This window comes from Crinia signifera, chromosome 1, assembly GCF_055691185.1.
Source record: "Crinia signifera chromosome 1, ASM5569118v1, whole genome shotgun sequence".
Taxonomy (NCBI): Eukaryota; Metazoa; Chordata; class Amphibia; order Anura; family Myobatrachidae; genus Crinia; species Crinia signifera.
In genome coordinates this window covers 363,160,577-363,180,706 of record NC_139217.1, presented here as the reverse complement: position 1 = coordinate 363,180,706, position 20,130 = coordinate 363,160,577, and positions in this window count along the sequence as shown.

Sequence of the window (20,130 nt, the reverse complement as noted above, 5' to 3'; positions counted from 1 at the left end):
ACATAAGCCGGAGACGCTCTCAGCCTGTGTCGCTGTTAGCTGCATCGGAGGAAGCCGGTTCAGCCCGCTGATAGTGCGGGCTGTCCGGCTCTGCTGCAGAGAGACCAGCGCTGGATCCTGGATCGGTATGTATAGCGGTGTAAAAGTGAGGTGTTTGTGGATGTGGGTGTATTAAAGTTATACTTTTCTGTGTGTGTGCTTTATTTTAACATTCTTTTTACAGGTGGACTACAGGTCCCAGCGGGCCCATTAATGTCCCGCATGCTGGGACTTGTGGTTCTCCAAGTCCCAGCCTGCGGGGGAGGTCTGCTGGCACTTGCAGTTCTCCTGTATTAAGCAATGTTAGGAATGAGAATTTAACCCTATCAGGCCGGCGTCCAATGGCCAGGGACGCCGGTGACAGCCCGGGCTTCAGCCCTGGACGGGTGAAGCCTGGGGGGGGGACCCCTTTATTGGGGGGGTCCCCACTCCTCCAGGTACCCCGTCCAAGGCTGACCAGCCACGGTGCTCATGGTACGGCCGGGGGACCTTGTGTAAAAAGTGTCCCCCGGCTGTGGCATGACACTGCGGGCTGTTGGAGCCCGGTGCTGGTTTCAAAATACAGGGGACCCCCAGATTTTTTGTCCCCCGTATTTTTGGAACCAGGACCGGTCCAAGAGTCCGGGGCTGGTTTCAGAAATACGGGGGACCCCTACGCTTTTTGTCCCCCGTATTTTTGGAACCAGGTCCGGCTCAATGAACCCGGGGCTGGTTATGTACAGGAGGGGGGACCTCATGCCATTTTTTTTTTTTTTTTAATCACAAAATCGCACATTTGACAAAAAATCGCACCTTTTCATGACTAAAAAATCGCACTTTTCATCCCGAAAATCGCCCTACATCGCACTTACTCGCACTTTTCATGCCGGAATACACACCTCATTAAATATTCGCTTTTTGGAAAAAAATGCGTTTATAAAAAACAGCGATAAAGGGCGATTTGAGAAAAAAATCGCATTTTCGGAAAAACGGTAAACACAATAAATCTCGCCCTCTGTCTCTTATTCTCTGCAGGACAATCTCCCTGACATTGTTTCCCTTTCTTTCTCTCTCTCATTGACATATTTCTATCTCTCCCCATCACACTCTCTCCCTCTTTGTCTCTCGCTCTTTCTTTATCTGACAATCTTACTCTGTCTTGCTCCACTATAATTCTCCCTTCCTGACACGATCTCTCTCTCTCTCTCTCTCACTTCCACTTGCTTCCTTCACTCTCGTTTCCTTCTCCCCATCTCTCTCTCTCTCTCTCTCTCTCTCTCTCTCTCTCTCTCTCTCTCACAAGTTAGGTCTCCCCTTCTCATCCTTTTCTCTTACGGTCACACCCTTTCTCTTACTCCTTTCTCTTAATCTCATGCCCTTTTTGTCCATGGATCCCGCCCTCTCTTTTTGCTCCTCTTTCTCTCTCCCCTTGACCCCCTTTTTGTCTTTCACTGTACTATGTCTCTCCTGATCTTTGTAGTGTATGGGCCTTGTAGTGACAATGGTAAGGGGGTTTAAGATTGTGTTGTGGGGCCTACACCCTGCCTACATATGTTACAGTAAGAATCTATGAAAAATGTAATGGTAGTGGGATGACAGCACCTGAAATGCCGGTGGTCAGGAGACCAACAGCGCCATCCCAATGTGCAAAATCCAAACATCTGTAACCCTCCCCCCTAACCTTCCCTTCCAGCAACCTAACCTTAATCCCCCTTATTGAATAACCCTAATGTCCTTCTCTAGACACACACACACACTAACCCTAACTGCCCCCTGCAGCCTAACTCTAAACATGCCCCCTTAATGCCTATTTATAACCCTCTCTTATTAGTGCTTAAAAGTAAACCCCCACACCTAACCCTTTCATATACTGACTAAACTAACCCTCCAAATCCCCCCAAGCCTAACCATTCCTGACTCACTTTCGGGATGCAGACAGTCTGGATTTTGACACAGGCTGTGTGATCGGTTTCAGTTCCGGTGCGGGTCTTCTCACCTCTGTTATTATTCCTACTGCTACCAACTCAGATGCCAGTATGTCGACTGGATCCCATGGAAAACATGCACTGTTAAGGTTCCCTGAGGACTGGAGTTGGGATATACTGTTTTGGCATAAGAAAAGCTGTGTTCCCAATAATTTTTAATGGTATAAAAGGAATTATCTGCTTTTCAGGCCCTACAATTTATCTTTCTAAGATATACTAGACAGAGACGCCAAAAGTTCAGTGTAGAGAGAGAAAATATAAAACCTACTGCAAAGAGCAGAGCAGGTCGAGTGCTCAAATTGCACTTGTTACATACAGGCCGAGGTTACTACTTTTTGTTGAATTTGAAGAGAAATTGTCCTGGGAGAAAGCTATAATTCAGCATTGGGTAAAGGAAAACACATGCCTGTATTGCTGTAGTTGGAAATGACAATGAAATGCTGACTCTTATAATCTATGCACAATATTCGACTTCTCCGAGGTGGACAAGTCGCATGTGAAGCCCCTTGAACCGTCCTGGAGCTTCCCAGGTGACAGCGTCACATATGATATATCGTTTTTTTGCATACATTGGAGCAGATGTATTATGCCTGGAGAAGAGATAAACTAAAGATAAAGTGGAGATAACATGGAAGAGATAACGCACCAGCCAATCAGCTGTGTTTGAAATATGACAGTTGGGATCTGATTGGCTGGTGCGTTATCTCCTTCCACTTTATCTCTTTACCAGGCTTAATACATCTGCTCCATTATATCAATTCCATTATGTGCTATGGGGAGGCTGTCCGAGTCGGAGGTCAGAAGTGCAGCACGTCCGATCTACGTCTTCAATCCAATGTGCACGGGACTGCTCATTGGATCATATGCCAAACACATTGACCACTTTTCACTCAAATTTTCATCCCAATCTGTCAGAATCGGGTGGCAAAATTGCCCTAGTATATGGCCAGATTTAGATTACAGTACTTAGGGGTAGATTTATTATAGCGGCGCTAAGAGCGCCGCTATAACAGTTCCTTCTTCGCCTCATTAGCGAGGCGAAGCAGGAGGGGACACCGACAAAATCTACTAAGATCTTGTCGCCGAAGCGGGGGAGCGCTAACTCCCCCCTCCGGCGATGTCCCCTCCAGCTGACGCGCTGTCTGCTTCTCCCCCGGCTGGCTCACTGCGCATGCGCGGGATCTCGCTACTCACGCGAGATCCCAGCACAGCTCAGAGCCAGCAGCAGGGACAGCGCTGTCCCTGCTGTAGGCATAGGGCATCGCCGTTTGCAGCTGTTGAAGTCGACAGCTGCAGGCGGCGGAACGGTCAACGATGCTGACCGTTCATAAATAAGGTTTCAATGGTGAGCGCTGTACTAGAAATAGTACATGCTCTATGTCCCCGCCCTCCCATCGCCGCCGTTAGAACACCCGCACCGCAGGTATGATAGATGAGGAGATGCGCTATCCCCTGCTTCAGCTCACGGGGATAGCGCATTTAGACAACAACACCACTTCATAAATCTGCCCCTGAGTTACAAGGGGTTGAGACACAAATGGTGGTATCAAAAGCGGCCATAAAGGGTTGAGTTTCTTGGAAGTCCCTGTATGCAGGGGGGACAGGTATCGAGTCTTGGATAGAGATAAGGTGAAGAAGATACACAGTGAAACCAATCAGATACTAACTCTCATGTATGATGCTGGTTGATTGCTCTCATAACTCTCTCATGAAATCCGCCAGTACCACTTTACTGACGCAAGTCCCGTTCTGATTTTTTTATATTGTCTAACAAACAAGGCATCAGATTTAATAGCCTGTAACTTGTAAATTTGATAGATAAGCTTACAGAATAAAAGTAGCCCCTCTGGCTGGTGGCCAGGCTGCATGCATTTTATTCTATCCACCCAGGCAAAACATAATAAAGAGCTGCATTAAACATGTTATTACTACTTCATACTCAATTAATGAGCCCCAAAAAAATTAAAACAGTGTGAAAATGAACCTGCAATGAATGATTACCTTTATTCAATAAAAAATCTGTCCTGTTTCACATTGTACAGCGCCATGTTCCCACTTTAATGACTTTTGTCACTGATTCCTGACGCCCACAACCTTATTAGACCCTCTACCAAATTTGGTGACATGGGAAAGTCTGAATAGGGGAGGTTTAATTATGGCCACTGTGTATTCTTCTTTAATATGTTATGCCTGGACAGATAGCACAACATTTTGCCAATGTTTGGGTATGTTTCTGGTGGGTTTGTACTCTGTTATCTTCTTCGACTCTGTCAGCTTTCATAGTAATCCAAATGCAAATTCACCACAATTTCTGACAAATTTAAACTTTGTAGCCTACATTCCCCACAGCCATTCCAAACCAACATCAACAGTGCACCTCTACAGAACAGGGGAGAACCCCTGTATTTATTTGGAGAACACAGGGCAGTGCCCCTTTACAGCAAAGGGCAGCACAGGACAATGGCACCCCTTAACAGCACACAGAAGCAACCCTGTATTTTGACAGGACAGGGCAGCAGCCACTAATCTGGCAGACAGGGCAGCAGTACAGCCCCAGCACTGGCAGCAAAGGACACCACAGGACTTATATAGCAGCTCCAGCAAGTGTACAGTTGTGGCAGGCTGGCAGCACAAGGCACCACACAAGACACCACAAAGGACTATACCTCACGCCACCCTACACAGGACTGCACCCCACGCCACCCTCCACTCAGACAGACAACAGACACATCCGTCATGCTCCCTTTCTAATGCTGGAATGAAGATGGTGCCAAGCATCGGGAATTTACTGTATATAGAGTCCGGATCTCCTGAGAATCCAACAGTGGTATCATGAGGTTTGGCCTCGTTCCGGGATCCGAGTCTGTCTGGAAAACCCGAGCTCTACTCAGATCTCGGCTCGGATCATAAAGTTCGGGGGGGGGGGATTGGCTCTCAGAGATCCGAACCTGCTCAGCTCTAGTAAAAACTAGAGATGAGCGGGCCCGGATCACCGGGATCCGACAGATCCGAATATGGTGATCCGAGTCAGGCTCCGAGCAGGCTCGGGAGTTCCCGCCTGAATTCGGGACCGAAAACGAGGCAAAACGTCATCAGCGCGCTGTCGGATTCTTGCGGGATCTGGATTCTATATAAGACGCACGCGCGCCCGCCATCTTCACTCCATTATAGGAGAGGGAAGAGGGTGGTTGGGATCTGTGCTCCGTGCTCTGTGCTCTGTGCTCCGTGCTCCATGCCCTGTGCCCTGTCTCCTGCGCTGTGATTTATTTAGTGACTGATTTTTTATTTTGTTGTAAACTAGGTGCTGCAGTGCTCACATGCAGGGGCTGCAGTGCTGCTGACTGTACACTCAGTGTACAGGGGCTGTGTCACGGCCGCTGTTAGGACGCGCCGCTCACCTGTTCATCTCCGGCGGCGGGGCCTGCGGGTCATCCGTCTGGGTGCAGGACGGGGAGCGCGGCGTCTAGGTCTCCCGGCCGCGACCATCTTCCTGGGGCCTGCAGCACGCGCTTCCAGCATGACAGCCAGCCAAAGTTGTTTGTCTCCAGTCCGGGCGCCGCCATGTTGTTGTAGCCAGCCAATGGTTCAGAGCTCCAGTTCAACTCCTCCAATCAAGATCTACCCTGGGGGATAAAGCAGAGCCCTCTGGGGCATACAAGCGCCAGTACTTTGTTGTCTATCCCTGTGGAGGAAGCTTCAGCCTGTGCTCCTGTCCTTGCCCTGTGATATCCCTGTCTTCGTTTCCTGCAGTTCAACACCTGATACCTGGATACCTGCATTTGCATTCTGCTCCCAGCCCTTACAGCGTCACACCTGTTTCCTGGACTTTGCAAATTGCATTCTGTTTCCAGCCCTTTCAGGTTTGCTACAGTCTCTCAAGCCCTGCGTGTCTGTTGACACATTTCCACTCCTGCTGTCGACCAGCTGCACCTGCTGCCAGCCCCGCGTGTCTGTTGACACATCTTCACTCCTGCTGTCGACCAGCTGCACCTGCTGCCAGCTCTGCGTGTCTGTTGACACATTTCCACTCCTGCTGTCGACCAGCTGCACCTGCTTCCAGCCCTGCGTGTCTGTTGACACATCTTCACTCCTGCTGCCGATCCGCTGCACCTGCTGCCAGCCCTGCGTGCCTGTTGATGCATCTCTACTCCTGCTGTCAACCAGTTGCACCTGCTGCCAGCCCTGCGTGCCACATCTCCACTCCCGCTGTCGGTCCGCTGCACCTGTCGTCAGCCCTGCGTGTCCGTCGACACACCATCACGTCTGCCTGTGGTCCAGTTGCACCTACTGCCAGTCTTCCGTGCCTGCGGACGCCTCACCATCCTGCTGTCTGCCTCCGCACCTACTGCCAGTCTTCCGTGCCTGATGACGCCTCACCATCTTGCTGTCTGCATCCGCACCTACTGCCAGTCTTCTGTGCCTGCTGACGCCTCACCAGCCTGCTGTATGCTTTCGCATCTACTGCCAGCCCTCCGTGCCCGCTGACGCTTCTCCATCCTGCTGTCTGCATCTGCACCTGCTGTCAGTCCTTCAGCCCGCTGACGCGGTTCCACCCGGCTGTCGGCACCCGCGTCTACTACCAGTCATCGGAGGTCGCTGACTTCCGTCTCCTACTGCCCATTGCCGTCTGCTCCCACAGTCAGTCATTGTTTTCCCTGTAAAGCTAACAGAGACTCTGGGATCAATCCCATCATTCTGGACTCTCAGTTGTTACCCAGGTATTCCACTGGGCTTTCTGATCTACAGTTTCATTTATGGTCTTGCCTTCTTATGTTGGTGCTACAATAAAGAGTTATATCAAACCTGCTATTCTCCAGTCTCCTTCAAGCCGCAAACACCCAACCTCCAGGCCTCAGACAGATCCACAAGGTACCCCTAGCGTGACAGTAAGTACTGGCCCAATGGATCCGTCCGCCAGCCAGGAGTTCTTTCAAAATGTGGTCGCTCGGCTGCGAGCACTGGAGGAATCCCAGCAGCAAGTGACTCAAGCACTCCAAGGCATATCTCAAAGGCAAGCCTCTAATCCCCCGTCACAGACTGTCTCCCCGTCTTTACGATTGTCGACCCCTTCTAAGTATAATGGTACCCCTCGTACCTGCCGGGGGTTTATCAATCAATGGCCCTTATTCTGATTGACGCGTACTTTCCCGCATACTTTCGGATCGCGTCTTTACGGCGTCTGCGCATGCGTGGAGAACGCCACGCGCATGTGCCACGCCTTGACTCCGTACCTGTTCGGGCAAATCCCGTACAAAACTGGTCACCGCAATCATTCGGGAAATATGGGCGTATTATGGGCGTCATGCGGAATGACACATGGGCGTAGTTTCAAAGTGGGCAAAACGGGGCGGAAACATGGGCGGACACGGGGGAGTACACTTATGTTGGGGGGCGTGCATTCGGATAGCACTCCGAATGCACGCGAACAAAAAGGGAAGAAATGTGCGGTGTCCAAAAGGCCACTATTGCTTTGCGGACACCACTCGTTCCTGCGGGAGGCGAACGGACCGCCTAATGACTACAAGCATTAACACCTGAACCCAATAAAATCGACTCCTTTACTCATTAATCACTAATAGGACGCTTGTCAGTGCTTTAATTGAAACCATTGCTGCTTCAAGGAAACCTTACTAATCACCCACATATGCTGTACTTCTGACACACTTTAAACCTGCTAACAATGGACATGACTGAATATTAATACTAGCAATACACATGTGTATGCGACATGTACTAATTAAACCACACAATTGTTGTAAAGTAAAGCAATTTATTTATATAAATTTCACTGTCAATGCCACTGTGATGCAATGACAAAAAAATAAAAATACCAAAAAAAACAAACCATGGCAGGAATGTAACAAAATAAATTATAATACAAAACAAATATAATTGCACACAGATGGACTCCAGCACCTCCTATGTGCCACTGCACATGCGGCCAGTGGGAAATGAGGAGGCTGCTGGCCCTTCTACAGCAGGCCAACCTGCACCTGACCATTCTACAGCAGGGCAACCTACACCTGGCCCTTCTGCAGCAGGCCAACCTGCAGCTGGCTCATATGCACCATCAGCAGAATCATTTGGAACACAACCGGGGACTTAGCAACATCACATCAAGTGCAGCTGACAGTAATGGCAGGCAAAAGAGGGCAACAGGGGAACCAAAAAGGACATTGGAAGCAAGGGCTCATCTGGTTACCCTCAGCACGTGATTGGACACAAGAAGCTGACACACACAGTACAATGGAAGATTTGGGATGAGATAACGGTGGAGATTAATGCAGCCACAAGTTCATTTTCGACCACGTTTGGCCTTGGTAGGCTCCTTGGCCTGTGCAGCAGCTCTTCGGCCACGGACAGATGCTGGGGCAGGTGGAGCAGATGCTGGTGAGGGGTTGGCTGGTCTACCCCTCCTGCCAGCAGGGAGTGTTGCTGGTGGTAATGCACCAGAAACGGATGACATTAGGACCCTGTTGCTGTTAACCAGCTCCACCATAAGCTCATTATGGTGGAGGAGGAGATCATTTTGGCGGGTGGCTTGCTCGGCCAGCACCTGAGCACTTGCAGCCATGGCCTGATGCGCCTCAGCCATGGCCTGCAGGCTCCCAGCGATGGCCTGCTGGGTGCTGACCAAGCTCGCCATGATCTCCTCGGTCCTATGCATCCGTTCTGATGCCAACTCTCCCTGCTGGTTTATGTCCCCAAGCATCTGGGCCAACCTGGCCAAATCGGCTTGGGCCGATGGCTGCTGCTGCACAGGCCTACCACTGGGGCCAGGTGGCACGGACTCCTCCACCTCCTGACCAGAGTCGTCACCAAGCAGTGGGGTGTCTGTGGAAAATGATAAACACAATTAGGACACATTCTAAGATAATTACTTGCACAAGCTTATGGCATGACCAATATTTACCTTCCAGAAAAGACGCAAACACTTCAGCTGGGGCCTCGCTATCCATCGTGCTCACCCCCCTGACCTCCTCAATTGATATACAGCTCTCGGCCAGCAACTCCAGGGGGGTGAGCTCTAGCCCTGATGGCATGGGCCCGGCCCCAGATGTCTGGCTGTGTTCCCACCGCTTGGTCATCTTCCTCTTCAGGTTGGTTTTGAAGTCCTGCCACCTGCAATGTAAGTTGACATATTAATACATGTCACTCCAGATGTTTGCTGTTGCAGCCATTGCTCTGTGCTACATATTACGACATGTGCTTAATGTCCAAAAGATAACATTACATGCAACTATGATATCAACCGTTACAATACACATTCACAATCACCATACTCTAACTCTCAACTAAATAACATGGCAATAATGTCTGTGTATCGTAACAACCTCACGGGCCATTTGCAAAATCCATCTAAGCATGAATTCAATCATTACTTGTCTATTACTGGGCACATGTATCACAAAACAACTTGCCTCTTCTTCACATGGTCCGTCTCACGAACTTGTGGCGCTACTTCATTAATCTCTGCCGTTATCTGTTCCCAAATCTTCCATCTGCGTGTGTGTGTCAGCTTCTCCGATGGACACTCAATCCAATCACGTGCTCGGGGAACCAGGATGGCAAGCTCCTGTGCTTCATATGCCTTATTTCTTGTAGTTGGTTCCTCTGTTGCCCTCGCTCTCCCCTTGCCACGTCCATGGCCACGCCCCCTGGCACGTGTCGCTGCACTTGAAGTGCTGGCCATGGTACTATCTTGTGAAGTCCCCGGTTGTGTTCCAAAAGATTCTGCTGATGGTGCATATGAGCCACCTGCAGGTTGGCCTGCTGCAGAAGGGCCAGGTGTAGGTTGCCCTGCTGTAGAATGGTCAGGTGCAGGTTGCCCTGCTGTAGAAGGGCCAGCAGCCTCCTCATTACCCACTGGCTGCATGTGCAGTGGCACATAGGTGGTGCTGGAGTCCATCTGGTCAAATAGTTGCTGCAGGTCTGGGTCCACCTCTGGTTGTGATCCAGACATGTTAGCAACAACATTGTCACCTTCTAATACACCTTTATATACTGTTTGTGTATCCTGTTTGGCGGACATCAGCGGCAGCTGCGTTCCGTGCACGAGCGTACGTCGCTGTTTTTTCGCGCCGCATACGGTGGCGGAAATTCCATTGTGTAAAACCTGGCGAAACTTCGACATGAAATACTGGTCACCAATTCTAACATTGTATAGAATCTTCTGCTACACCTGTGACTATCGCACAATACACATGCTATTTGCTAGCATGACATGACATTTGGTTCATGACTACTGTGGTATTGTGGCGTTTGATTGCAAGCTAAAAGTAGCCCAATCCCTTAGAAAATCCAGGCCACAAGTCATGCAATACTCATCACTACTGTTATAGACCACACATGTGACAGGCCTATAAATAGTGAATTGCTGCTAGAATCATTTGTCTCCAGATCTGGACTTGTCAGGGTCTAAGGTAAGCTCTCCCATGGTCCTTGTAGATATGTTATCCATTAACAATGTAAGTGTATGAATGTATGCACCATTGCCTCACTGACTACAGATTGTTGGGCCAGCAAAGTCTTTGTAGCATTATTGCAACATGTCACATGTTCACTATTTCACTCACAGGTCTGAAACCTGTGTGTGTTCATCTATTGCAGGACAACATGTCCCAGCAATAGCTGGAATGTCTCATAGTACATGATGTCGGCAACAAATGCAGACACCTTTGATACTCAAGTAGTGTTTAGTAGTTCGATGTTGTAAGCATCTGTGTGTTTAGGACGGTGTGTATTGAGTTCATATTATTGTTACATCATTATAGAGTCAAATGGATCTTCGGGATTTTACGGGGCGGCCATCTATTGTACGTATTGAAGCCTACAAATCTATTTGTAGTGGGATATGGCCATTATGTGCATAGGTGCATCAGTATTTATGTTCATTTCTTTATAGGTTGCTGAAGCAATGCTGCGGGACATGGAAAGGAGGCTAAGGGCACTTGCGGCTCTCCCCACTCGTCGCCCAAGGAGGCCAGGACGTGCTAGAATCTATCGCACACGGGTGACTCTGTTTGCTATGCCCGATGATGAGGTACTTACTAGGTACCGGTTACCGCCACATGTAATTCTGGATCTGCTCTCGTTAATTGAGAGTGATCTGGAACCTCTACACGGGATCACGACAGCAATTCCGCCTCACACACAGCTGCTGGCGGTGTTGCATTTCTGCGCCTCAGGATCATTCCAACAAGTAGTGGCAGTACTTGCTGGAATATCTCAGCCGGCCTTCTGACGAATCCTGAGGCGTGTGACGTCGGCCATGTTCAGGCGCAAGGGGCACTTCATGGCCATGACATTTGCCACCGAGACCCTGCGCAGAAGCCAGCAGGCCTTCCATCAAATTGCTGGCTTCCCTAATGTGATAGGGGCTGTGGATGGCACCCATGTACCATTTGTGCCTCCATCTCGAAGTGAGAAGATATATAGGAACCGCAAATTGTTCCACTCACTGAACGTGATGGTGGTATGTGGCCCATCCATGGAGATTCTCGCCTTCAACTCGAAGTTTCCCGGAAGTGCCCATGACTCTCATGTCATCCGACAAACCGGGATATGGCAAAGACTACAAGAGCTGGAAGGCCGTGATGCGTGGGTTCTGGGTGACTCCGGTTACCCATGTACGCCCTGGCTACTTACGCCGTACAGCTACCCAGCACCGGGCCCACAGGAGGCATTCAATGTGGCGCATGTTGCCACCAGGCAAGTGGTGGAGCGCTCAATTGGCCTTTTAAAGGGTAGATTTAGAGTGCTCCACCGCACTGGTGGTGACTTACAGTATGCGCCTCAAATGGTGTCGAGGATCGTGGGCCTGTGTATATTTTTCCACAACATTGCTGTGCGGCGTGAGATACCCTTTGATGAGTGGGAGGTACCATCTGAGCCGCAAGATCCGCCCATGCGCCCATCCCGCGCCCCTGAATGCCGGAGGGGATACCAGCTGCGGGACTCTGTGGCGCAAAGATACTTCAGGTACATTTTATCTAGTTGACCAGAACACACCAATTGTTGTAAAAATCACCCCTTCAAATAAGTACAGTGTGGTAGTTGTCAGTGTTACAAAACGACAATTATCCAGCCTGCCCTCCTAATGGCAAAGAAATAGTAGATATTTATCATATGTGCTTAGTTTTGGGGGAAGTACAATATAGGTGCTCATTATTATACCTTCTACAAGGGATCTTATGTGTTTGTTATATCTTCATTATTGTAGTTGATACTATCCCTGATGACTGGTGAGTACATTGATTTATTCTCTAATGTGTTGGGGATTTTTTCCTGTGTTGATGTATGATTTGTTTGCAGATATATATATATATATATATATATATATGATATTTGAATTTATTAACATGTTTAAACATTTCAAGGAGCAGGTAGGCAGGCAGGCAGGCAGGCACCCAGGCAGGCAGCCAGGCAGCCAGCGCTGGTGTATAATGCTGGACTCAGGATACCTGCAAGTATGTGTATGTGTCTTTTAAACATAAATGTACGCATACACATAGATGCATAGAGTAAGTAATGCTAAGTACAGCTATGCGTTGCTAAGCTATAGCACGCGTTGCTTGGCGGAGCGAGGCGTCATTGGATTTGCTAAGTGCATACACACTGTGTTTTATATATATCAGATTTGTTCATTGCCATACATCAGCACTACTGTTTTGAAGGCATGCGAATTTGTCACCATTTGTGTTGGCGCAGAGACGCTGCTCATGTAAAGATGAACAATAAAGTTATTAACACAAATAACTGTGATAAACCAATGCCACCACCTGATTGGTTGATTGATGCCATTGTTAACATGGCGGAGACACGAAGGGCAGACCCGTTTTCTCCTGCGGAGCTGAGGGTTCTTGTCTCCGTCATGGAGACAAGGCTGGGCCGTGCTGGGCCCTTTATCAGCAACCGACATAAACGCCGGGCCTATGCTGCGGCAGGGCGCAGGATTTACGCCCGCACTCGGGTGCGGAGGACCATCGGGCAGCTCGAGAGGCGGTGGTCGGACCTCCGCAGGCGCCAGCCCCAGCTGTTACAGCAAATTAGGGGCGAAATAGCTGATTGTGAGTATTTTAGCTATGAAATTTCGCACTTACAACATAGCATATAGAAACAATAAAATGTGTCTCATGATAAGTGGGTGTCCATGGGTTTAAAAGTCCATAGACTGTTATGTGTGCTTCTTCCTGGTTAACATGCAGTCATGTGGCTTTTATATGTAATGACATAGCATTGATGATTCTGATGCATACAATGTGCCAGATCTAATATGTGTTACACATTGATAAATGGCAGGGTTGTAATGTTTGAACAAATTACTAACAATCACATAATATTTTAAATGTCACATTTTGGAGTCCATTAACAGTAAGGAGCTACTTTCCAGCATCGTTTGCCATCATTATCACCCTTCCATGTATGTCTTGTTATGGATTAATACATGTGCCCCAATGACCCGACATTGACCATGATTTTTTTTTCTACCACACAGCACGAGCCCGAGCGGCACGTGAAGAGGCCGAGGCAGCCCTGGCCGAGGAGGAGGGGCAAGAGCCTGAGGAGGAGGAGGTGGCGGCAAGGGTGGAGGAGGACCAAGTGGAGGAGGAGGAGGAAATGTTGGAGGAGCAAGTGGAGGAGATGGTGGAGGAGATGGTGGAGGAGGTGGTGGAGGAGGAGGAGGTGCCTGAGGAGGTGGTGGTGGAGGAGGTGGAAGAGGAGTTGGTGGCAGAGGAGGAGGTGTTGGTGGCGGAGGAGGAGGTGGAGGAGGAGGTGGTGGTGGTGGAGGAGGTGGAGGAGGAGGTGGTGGTGGTGGAGGAGTTGGTTGTGGCGGAGGAGGTGGACGAGGTGATGGTGGCGGAGGAGCTGGCGGAGGAGGGGGCTGAGGAGGCCACGGTTGCCCCAGAGGTGTCCGATTCCGAGGGGGAGGAGGCGTGTCAGGCCCCGGAGTCCCATCTGATCGGTATGTTTACATAATGCATCATTCATGAAGTAGTTGTACTGGTATTTGTTATGTAGCACTGGCGATAAAAAAATTTGGTACAATACTATTAATACAGACCCCAAAGTGGGTAGCTACAGATACAGGTACGGGTTAGATGGGGTGTCCAAGGCATCCCTTTCATCCAGGACACCTCTCAATTACACAGGTTTGTGGGATGGCTTTGAGCTCCATTTTGACTGCCACATAACCGTTGTAGTTAAACAGGATCCTGGAGTAAAGGGATGAGTGGATCATTTGTGGATTAAATTCACCTGCTGCAAGCGTTGATTATGACCCATCAAATAGTGGAATCTATATTGTTGGTGAATGTTATTTATAAACTATAGGATGTATGCTATAAATGGAGTATGGCCCGGCCTACCTTGGAATGGAGTCACAAGTTGCCAGTGTCCCAGGAGCCTCCTCTACCTAAACACCCCCTGTAGTTCAGATTGTTTTTTTGCCCTCACAGAATTGTAGGTTGGTTTAGACAGAATTATGATTTTGAGGATGTGTACTGTGCATTCCTGACATTTGCATAACTCCCATGCCACGAACCATCACTGAACTTAGACTGAGGAGATTGTGACAAGTTCTTATTGACGGAGGCCATGACATGCTTGTCATTGGTTAGTCATGGGTGGGTTGTGACTGAGAAGAAACACTATGACTGTTATGTCTTCTGCAGAGTAAAGGGTAGAGGGAAAAAAACACAGTATGTAGTAAATAAGTTTGCATGTATGTATATATGTATGTGTCATATCTATTTATCTATGTGTGTCTCTATCTCTCTACATAGATATATATATATATATATATATATATATATATATACACACACATGTCACCTAGCATTTGTGCAATTTATGTAGCAGTATGTGAAATGTATGCATGAATATCATGACTAATTTTTGCCCCTTTGACATGCCCACAGATGACACCACACCGGCAGATGAGGGGGTTCGTGGGGCCCTCCTGCGGGCGGAGCACCATTTGAGGCTATTACTAGCCGATCTGCAGGACCTGCGAGATCTCCTAATCTAATTTATTATTGTATATTTTTTTAGTTAAATGTTAATTTTTGATTCTAATAAATGTTTTATGCAAGTTCACAGTTGTTGGTTTTATTTGCACATTAAACAGTATATGTGTAGATTGTTTATAATCTTTTACACAGGGTCTAATACAAACCATTGCACTTAAATTGCTGTAAGGGTTAATGTGTGCAATGCATGTGTTAGGCATGCTTGTAAGGATATATTGGCATCTAATTGATTCCAATTCAAAATAAGCAGTTTTTTATGAGGATAGGTAATTGAATAAGTGGGTCATGTGATGTATTGCAGAAGATACATAATAGTGGGTTGTTTGGCGTAAATACTCCGCTTACGGGCGGTAGCACCGCTTGGCTCCCGTTCGGATGCGGTATTCCCGAGCATACTCTGTAATACTCTGTAATACCGTGCAGAATCTGAGTGTTTCTCCCGCACACGCATGGTTTGTATGTCGTCCGTAAACACGCCCTGTTCTTAAAGAGTGAGTCCGTCCGAATGCGGAGGACACGTGGGCGTTTCTACGGGCGATGGCCGCACGCGGCAGAACACCGTGGCGTGCGGACCGCTCCGTAAGAATGCGGGAATATCCGCACCGATCAGAATAAGGGCCTCTGTGAAGTACATTTTTCCCTGCAACCAATGAACTTTCCTTCTGATCGGGTTAAAGTGGCTTACATTGTCTCTTTATTATCAGATTCTGCTTTGGACTGGGTCTCCCCACGCTGGGAGAGAAATGATCCTCTGCTCTCCAAGTACTCCGACTTTATTTCTCAATTCAGAAAAATTTTTGACGAACCGGGACGAGTATCCTCTGCCGCTTCAGAAATCCTGCGGATTCGTCAAGGCTCCCGCTCCGTTTCTCAATATGTTATCCACTTTCAAACCGTGGCATCTGAACTGAAATGGAATGAGGAGGCTCTAATTTCCACTTTCTTGGCAGGATTATCTGAACGCATGAAAGACGAGTTAGCCACCCGAGATCTTCCTACCTCGCTGGGTGAGGTCATATCGCTCTGCAATAGGTTGGACCTTCGTTTTCGTGAGCGTCAGCTAGAGAGATCCCGGCAAGAGCGAGGCAAGTCTATTTCCGTTTCTCCTCGCCTAGGGTCTACTCCTCCTCCAAATTCTTCTGATGAGCCTATGCAGATCAATCATACTCGCCTAACTCCCGAAGAACGCCAAAGAAGACGGCGACAGAATTTATGTTTGTAATGTGGGGAATCTGGTCATCTGTTAGCCAAATGTACCCGTCGTCCGTTAAACTCCCGGTCCTAGTTGGTTGCGGAGAGGCCAACCTAGGACGAGTAGAAACTTCTCCAATCATGTCTGACTCTTTGCTGTCCATACAGGTGGTGTTACCCAACAGGTCACTCGCAGTATCTGCTCTACTGGACTCTGGGGCAGCCGCCAATTTCATTTCAGCCCAGTTTGTGTCCTATCATGGCCTGGACTCTCAGAAACTTTCGCAGCCACTCCAGTTATCTGCCGTAGATGGGAGCCTTATTCCTCAAGCCTCCATTACTCATCGGACGCTGCCCATCAAGATTCAAGTCGGAGCATTGCATCAGGAAGAATTATCTTTTTTCATTATTCCAAAAGCGAACCACCCTGTAGTGTTGGGGTTTCCTTGGCTCCAGCAGCATTCTCCAAAAATCAATTGGGGTACTATGGAGGTCCTGTCTTGGGGTACGAACTGTCGTCATACATGCCTTCCCGAATTAGTGCGCATCCAGTCCACCTCGCCCACGTCTCCTGATCTTCCTCCTCAAGCCTATCAAGCCTTCTCCGACGTCTTCTGTAAAGGTTCAGCCGACAAATTACCTCCGCATCGGCGCTGGGACTGTCCCATCGACCTTATTCCAGGTAAAATGCCTCCAAAGGGCCGAACCTATCCACTCTCTCTGCCAGAGACGGAAGCCATGTCCCAGTATATTAAAGAGAACTTATTAAAAGGCTTCATCCGGCCTTCCACGTCTCCAGCAGGAGCCGGATTCTTTTTCGTTAAAAAGAAAGATGGAGGTCTGAGGCCCTGTATTGATTATAGTTGACTGAATAACATTACAGTCAAAAATAAGTACCCGTTACCATTGGTGACTGAGTTGTTTGACCGAATCAAAGGGGCTAAAGTCTTCACTAAATTGGATCTCAGAGGAGCCTATAACCTTATCCGTATCCGAGCAGGCGATGAGTGGAAGACAGCTTTTAATACTAGAGACGGTCACTACGAGTACCTTGTTATGCCGTTTGGTCTCAGCAATGCTCCAGCAGTATTCCAAGAATTCATGAATGAATTATTCCGTGATTTACTGTATTATTCCGTGGTTGTTTATCTCAATGACATTCTTATTTTTTCTCAGAATATTCCGGAACACCGTCAGCACGTGAAGGAGGTGTTACAGCGACTACGATCCAACCAGCTATACTGTAAATTGGAGAAATGTGAATTTGAGAAATCTTCAGTTCCTTTTCTGGGTTACATCATTTCAGGTAACGGGTTAAGCATGGATCCTTCTAAAGTGCAAGCAGTCCTTGATTGGCCACAACCTCATACCCTAAAGGCGGTTCAACGCTTCATTGGCTTTTCCAATTATTATAGGAAATTCATCAAAAATTTTTCTTCCATCATTTGTCCCATCACAGCGTTGACTCACAAAGGAGCCAATCCTGCCAAGTAGTCTCCCGAAGCGGTGGCAGCATTTCAACAATTAAAAAGTGTATTTACTTCAGCTCCAATTCTTCTGCAGCCTGATTGTTCTCGCCCGTTTATCCTGGAGGTAGATGCCTCTTCTGTTGGGGTTGGAGCTGTACTTTCACAGAAGTCCGAGGACGGCCACCTACACCCATGTGGGTTCTTCTCCAGGAAGTTTTTGCCAGCCGAGATGAACTACCCCATTGGTGAACAAGAATTGCTAGCCATTAAATTGGCCTTTGAAGAATGGCGGTACCTGCTGGAGGGGGCTAAGTTTCCTATATCCGTTATCACGGACCACAAAAATTTGTTATATTTACAGAACGCCCAGTGTCTGAACCCCAGATTAGCCCGATGGGCCTTATTCTTTACGAGATTCGAGTTTGTGTTATCTTTCCGTCCTGGGTCTCAAAATGGCAAAGCGGACGCACTCTCCAGATCTTTCACGTCCTCCGCAGAAGATAGTACCATAAGCCCAGTTTTAAGCCCCACAGTGTTTGCCAAGACTACTGTGGTATCCATTCCTAGAGGAAAGACTTTTGTGGATACTGGACTCAGATCATCTTTGCTACAGTGGGCACACTCCTCTCGTTTTTCTGGCCACTGCGGTATAAAGAAAACCTTAGAATTCATTAAAAGAGCATACTGGTGGCCGTCCATGAGGAAAGATGTCACTGATTTCATAGCTTCCTGTACCCAGTGTTCTCGTCACAAATCTTCTCGTCAAGCACTAGCTGGCCTTCTTCAACCATTATCCATACCTGAGTCACCCTGGTCACACATATCGATGGACTTTGTCACCGATCTGCCTCTGTCACAAGGGTTCAACACGATCTGGGTCGTCATCGACCGTTTCTCCAAGATGGCACATTTATAGCTGAAATATTCCGTCTACATGGTCTTCCGAGAGAGATTGTATCTGACAGAGGGGTACAATTTGTATCAAAGTTTTGGAGAGCGTTGTGTAGTGCGTTACAGGTAAAGCTGAACTTTTCCTCATCTTATCATCCGCAATCCAATGGCCAAACAGAAAGAGTAAATCAAGACTTGGAGGCCTTTTTACGTCTGTATCTGTCCTCCTCGCAAGACAATTGGAAGGAGCTTCTGCCTTGGGCCGAATTTGCACATAACAACTCTTATCATTCCTCCACCGAAAAGACTCCCTTCTTCATTGTATATGGCCGTAACCCACGTGTTCCAGAATTCCAAAATCTTCCTGTTTTTGACATACCAGCAGTTAACTCGTCTGTCCGGTTTTTCTCAAGCATCTGGAGGAATGTTCATGCTTCGTTAGAGAAAGCCTCCCAACGTTACAAGAAATTCTCTGATCGGCACAGACGGGCAGCTCCGAAACTCAAGGTAGGAGACAGAGTTTGGCTCTCCACCAAAAATATTAGACTCAAAGTCCCGTCTATGAAGTTTGCACCTCGATTCATTGGGCCATATACAGTAACTACAGTGATCTCGCCTTTGGCTTATAAGCTACAGTTGCCTCGTTCTTTGAAAATTTCAAATACATTCCACATCTCGTTATTAAGACCATTGATATTAAACCGATTCCAGAATAAAGTACCCAAGTCTCCTCAGCCTCAGGCTCATCATCATGTTGCTTTTGAAATTAAAAAAATTGTGGACTCAAGAGTTCGTTCAGGGCAAGTCCAATATCTGGTAGACTGGAAAGGCTTCGGTCCAGAGGAACGATCCTGGGTGGATGCTGCTCGCGTCGATGCTCCCACTTTGGTCCGTAAGTTTCATCAACAATATCCAAGAAAACCATGGAAGTGTCCAGAGTCCACTTCAAAAGGGGGGGGTGCTGTCACGGCCGCTGTTAGGACGCGCCGCTCACCTGTTCATCTCCGGCGGCGGGGCCTGCGGGTCATCCGTCTGGGTGCAGGACGGGGAGCGCGGCGTCTAGGTCTCCCGGCCGCGACCATCTTCCTGGGGCCTGCAGCACGCGCTTCCAGCATGACAGCCAGCCAAGGTTGTTTGTCTCCAGTCCGGGCGCCGCCATGTTGTTGTAGCCAGCCAATGGTTCAGAGCTCCAGTTCAACTCCTCCAATCAAGATCTACCCTGGGGGATAAAGCAGAGCCCTCTGGGGCATAAAAGCGCCAGTACTTTGTTGTCTATCCCTGTGGAGGAAGCTTCAGCCTGTGCTCCTGTCCTTGCCCTGTGATATCCCTGTCTTCGTTTCCTGCAGTTCAACACCTGATACCTGGATACCTGCATTTGCATTCTGCTCCCAGCCCTTACAGCGTCACACCTGTTTCCTGGACTTTGCAAATTGCATTCTGTTTCCAGCCCTTTCAGGTTTGCTACAGTCTCTCAAGCCCTGCGTGTCTGTTGACACATTTCCACTCCTGCTGTCGACCAGCTGCACCTGCTGCCAGCCCCGCGTG